Source organism: Choristoneura fumiferana, chromosome 4 (genome assembly GCF_025370935.1).
Source record: "Choristoneura fumiferana chromosome 4, NRCan_CFum_1, whole genome shotgun sequence".
In the NCBI taxonomy this organism is placed as follows: domain Eukaryota; kingdom Metazoa; phylum Arthropoda; class Insecta; order Lepidoptera; family Tortricidae; genus Choristoneura; species Choristoneura fumiferana.
This window is the reverse complement of record NC_133475.1, coordinates 8,027,452-8,033,406: the sequence shown is the minus strand read 5'-3', so window position 1 is coordinate 8,033,406 and position 5,955 is coordinate 8,027,452.

Here is a 5,955-nt window from a genome sequence, read left to right as displayed (position 1 = left end):
ATTCGTAAAAAAGTAGCTCTCTCTGTCTTTTTGTCTATTTGTTACCTTTTCACGCTTAAAACAGTGAACTAATTAAGATGAAATTTTGTATAGTGATAGTTTGATACTCTAGGACACCATATGATAATTTTAATCCCGCAGGATCACGAGAAAATAATACTTTGCCGACGGTGTCGCAGGCAACAGACAATTAAAATAGTGACTTTCATTGCAGTCTGATAAGTTGATCAAATATTCAGACTGGAATATAATTCTTTCATTGCAAATATTAAATTCCAACGTTATATTAATTTTGAAATGATTATGTACATACCTATGTATTCAAAACAATCAATGTTTTTTTCAAAAATGGCATGAAATGTTGCCATTACTTACATCATCAAAAACGCCGTAGAAAGAAACACTAGCTGCTAGTGTCCAGGAAGTAAGTGTGAAATTTACTGCCTGGACAGTAACGGGTTCCTTTAACAATTTGAAACCCGTCACAAACAGCGCGCGGGCCATCATCATCATCATCATCGTCACCATCACTACCAACCATCATCAATCATCATCATCATCGCCATCAACAACCATAATCATCATCATGAGCATCATCATTTTTGAGAAAAGCCCTATACTTACTCGTACAAGCTTCGACCAGTACTTAATCGCCATCCTGGCCTCGTATCATTGATGGCAAACTTCTACTCGTCCAGGATGGCTTACTTACTGGCCTCTGCAGTAATGTACTATTAATTCATCATACTTATGATGTTATCGGTCAGGCCTTTCTTAATTAGATTAACAAGTGATAACTAAAAGCAGGTGGTAGGACCTTGTGCAAGGCCCGCCCGGATGGCTACCACCATCTTGGTCGCTAATCCTCCCGTGAAGCAGCAGTGCTTGCACTGTTGTGTTTCGGCGTGGAGAGTAAGACAGCCGGTGAAATTACTGGCACTTAAGGTATTCCATCTTAGGCCTCTAGGTTAGCAACGTATCTGCAATACCCCTGGTGTTGCAGATGTTTATGGGCGGTGGTGATCTCTTACCATCAGGAGACCCACTTGCTCGTTTGCCTTCCAGTCGTATAAAAGAAAAAAGATTATAAAAACTACTTCCTAATCACAATCAATAACCATTTTCCTCAAAGGTAAAAATAAATAAAATACATATCGATCCCAGAAAGCCTTTGATATTAAATCTGCTAACACACAAACCACGAGCAAGTTATTTCCGGCATAAACGTACTGACATGGATATAGATCAACAAACAGAACGAATCTCCTTTCAATTTACACGAGCCGATAGAGTAAAGCAAATACCAATGTCAACTGATACCTGCTTTCCATAAAAAAGAGGTCGAGGGTGCATCGAGTCCCGGAGCCTGGCGGAGCTTAAAATTAGTGGAACCAGTCACTCTCACGCTGGTAAGTTTGTGAGAAAAAAAACCGGGCAAGTGCGTGTCAGGCACGCCTGAAATAGGGTTCCGTAGCCATTAGGAATAAATTAAGTAATATTTTTCTAAGGATTTCGTATTTTGTACGGAATATTCCAAGTTTAGGTATATGTATTTTATACCTTATGCTCCTATTTACACTTAAACTACTAATAATTCTCAAGAAAACTTAACCGTTATAGTTTTCCTTGTAAGTTTGATATACTTACTACCATCTTGAATTTTTTTTTCCACCCACCGGCTTAGATTTAAGGGGGGGGGGGACGCTCGATTTTAATGAAAATTTTCACTTAAAGTTGAATATTTTGCAAACAAATCGCTGAATCGAAAAATCGTTTTAGCAACTCTCATGGTTTCGAAAGACCTATCCAACGATACCCCACACTATAAGGTTGGATGAAAAAAAAATCACCCCCACTTTAGGTACTCTAAAAAAAATTGTTTTTGAATTTTTTATTGTACCATTTTGTCTGCATAGTTTACATATATATTCGTGCAAAATTACAGCTTTCTATTTATAGTCCCTGAGCAAAGGCGCGGACGGACAGACAGACAGACAGACATGGCGAAACTATAAGGGTTCCGTTTTGGCTACGGAACCCTAAAAACCGGGCAAGTGCGAGTCGGACTCGCGCACCGAGGGTTCCGTACACATTTATAGGTATGTAAGTAAACGGGAATCGTGTCTTGATGATATTTTTCGCTTCCGAGTGATTTAATACATCCAGTGTATGCAGAGCCCTACTGTTAAGCAAAATGTATGCAGTGTGGGGTCAGATTATATTGGTCTATGATATTTATAGACAGACAAAAAAAAACAAGATTTTCAGACTTTTCTAGTTGGTTGTGTAATAATAGCTACCTTCGTACAAAATTTCAAGATTCTAAGTTCACGGGAAGTACCCTGTAGGTTTTGATTCCCTTGCGAGTTTCGAAAATTTGAGGAAATTTGCAGCATAAACGGCTGCATCTTTTGATTGCGTTGGCTTAGTAGTTTGATTTTTTCAAAGCTTTAAGCGACAGTATACCTAAGGATTTGATATAAATTTTAGCTTGATACCTCCACGCGTTCCCGAGAAAAAGGGTCTAGACAGACAGACGGACGAAAAGTGATACTATAAGGGTTCCGTTTTTTCCTTTTGAGGTACGGAACCCCAATTTTCGGAAGAAATCAGAAAAAGATTTATATTACGAGTTTCATTGCATACCTAAATTCAAAATTTGAAGTATTTATGTCGTTTTGCTCTTCCATTAAAAGCTATTAGCGTGAGCGGGACTGCACGTAATATAAGACAAGGATGGTTCTGAATACGTGATTAGGAAAAACCCTACACAACTCAGTAACAAATTTATCTACGAGAATAGTTTAAGTTTTTGTTTTTAATAACAATATTTAAGTATTACTATGAACCTATTATTAGCCTGTTTGAATTTCTTAAGGCACTGTCACGATAGCAATGTAGCTAGTCTAGTGTCCCGGTTACAAGATCTAGTTCATGATGTTAAAATTCACTTTGCGTACCTACTTTAGCTGGTATGACAAAACAAAGCCAAAGCTTTGTCCTTACATAAACATATTTATTTAATTACTAACTGTAGCCTGCGATTTTGTTTGCTAAGAATGTGTCCTATTCCTCGGGAACTAACCAATATTCCGAGATAAAAATGTTAACTATCTAGTATCTAGTAACATAAACTATTTGTGTGCCAAATGTCATCCAAATCCGTTGAGTCATTTTTGTGATGGAAACAAACTTTCAAATAAATAAATATTCAAACTTTCACATTTTAAATATCGACGAAGATTTTATCAAATGAAAAATTTGCACTGCGGCACCTAAAGATAGGTACTAACTATAAAAAATAACGGCTAGAGTTAAAATTGAACGAATATTTAATGATTCCATAATCCCCAGAGAGCACCATTAGCGACACCTGAATTCAAATTAAATTGATTCAACGGCAAATTGTATTAAAAAGGCAAATTAATTCAATTTTCGCCGGGCGCAGAAGCTAAAAGTATCCTATCTTCCAATAAAATTGAAAGGCTTACCAGCTCAGGTCTGTAACTTATAGCCAGATTATCATAACTTAGTTTTGCAACTGATGCAAATCGCTGCAAAATTCCTAGTACGTCGACTAGTTTACCAGGTTAGCGAGAAGTGAAACGTTTAATCTTTAAAAAGGTAATAAATTTTGTGGATGGATCAGAATTACCTTCTCAGATTTGTGTTTTGAAAACTCATTCATGTCTAGTTCTGCATTTTGATTTAATAACGCGTCAAAATTGATAATACCAAGAAATCTGGATTGTGAGATGTCTTTAACTTAAAAAAGAAGCTGATAAGATTAATGAAATTTCGTGTTGTGAGGATTGCGTTAAAATGTGAAATTTATTATATGAACTTTACTAAATAGATTGTATAAATAGATTGAATTAAGATCAAAACAAAAACTGTTAAACTCGAGGCCTTATTGTCTAATGCACTCGGAAATGATCATTTTCATCACTTCTTTCTGTCACACGCTAGCAATAAGTTTTTGGTAAAAAAATCATTTTTGATACAAGCTTTTTTTTGCTGACTGTACTTGTATTGTCACCCAAACTACATTTGAATACCAAATTTCAAGTCGATGCCATTAACCGTTGAAGAGTTCCGTTCTGTGGAGACAATCCTGGCCGGACTATCATGTCACTATCAGATTACTGTATTGTCACTAGATTTACATAAGTTTACCAAATTTCAAGTCAATGGAACTGCTGGAAGTGGGTAAATTTTAACTTGCAAGATTTGACCCAAATAAAACCCATAAATAAATAAACAAATAAATAAACGAACAGGGCAAGTTAAATAAAAGCTTGTAAAAATGGTATGCGATCGCGAGTGCCAGAACGTTAGGCAATATACGACCCCATCTTATGACTCAGCTGACTCCATTTCAGTATTTTCTGATCCCACTAATATCCCACTTTCCTACTCATATTATAAGCGAAGGTTTGTAAATCTTTGTTTTTTTTTGTTTCTTACCTCTTCACGTCTAAACCGCTGAACCGATTTACATAAAATACGGTACCTATACAAGATAGTTTAAGTCCCAAATTGCATAGTTCCCGCAGGATAGCAACAAAAAAAATCTACGGAGACAAAATCGCGGGCAACAGGCTAGTAATGAACTATTTAGATACCAAACATTCATTTATTTTATCATTCTGTAAAAGTTCATGTTAATGTTACTAACTGTTTACTTTTAAACGAAAAAAAATGCGTGACATTATTTTACTCAAGTCTACCTATAGTCACTCAATAATCACCTTGAGTCTCCGTCAACATATACCTACGTCACTTTAAACACTCAATCACATTCAGGCCTACTCGAACCCTAGTCACGTCCAAGACAAGAAGCTTGATCAAAGGTTAATTCCATTTGCCACTGGATTTCGCGAAATGTGTGACAGTATTTCAATATCTTAACATAAGACAGATTTTATTAAAATATCAATCTATATCAAGGAATGGTAAAAAATGTCAATGATTATAGCTTTGCCATATTTACAGACTGAAAGTTTTGCAATACGAGCTTTCGAAAACAGGGTGCATTGTAAAAAGGTTGATAACACAAGAAACTTTGAGGCATTTCATTTTTTCATATCATGTGTATTGTTCTTTCTCATGACTTTCATACTGCGTAACTTTTATATATTAGAATAAAACCATAAAATCTGGACTTATCTTCTTTTCCTAATATATAAAATTCTCGTATCACAGTGTTTGTGACCTAATTCCTCCAAAACGACTATCCCGATTTTAATTAATTTTTTGTGCTTATTCGGTAGGTCTGAAAAAAGGACGTACTTAAACTATTTTACATACTTCTACCGAGACGGAGTCGCGGGCAACATCTAGTAATACAAATATTGAATTTGGTTGCTTTATTTGCTACAACAAATCTACCTACCTATTCCAATGAACTTTTACATTCGGGTGACACTCTTTACCGGCCCGTATAATACCCACATGGAAAAACCGACCCTTCTCTTCGTATACACGCCCATAGAAACTGACATGAGCTTCTATGGCATATGGGCGAGTACACGAAAAACAGAGTTGGTATTTCCATGTTGGTATTATCCGGGCCGGTAAAGAGTGTTACCCTGGCGTTCGTAGTATTTTAAACATGTCATAAATATTTAGCTTTACTTTTGATGATAGACGACTCTGACTACAGCTTCACTTTTTTATTAACTATTTATGATTATGCTCTCAACTTTTCTTGCATCTCGTGTAGTTTATACTTACATTCCAGAGGGCTTATTATCTAAGGTACTTAGAATCACAATCGCTTTTTCCACTTCTTTCTGTCACACGGTATAGAATGAGGGAAGAATCGTAAATGCGATCGCGAACGTCGTGTTAGACAATACGGCCTTCGTAATAAAATATAATCTAAATCACTCACCGGTAAGTACTGCAGCTTTATACAGGTAAAAGAATGTTAGAAATTGTTTCAATAGTTTT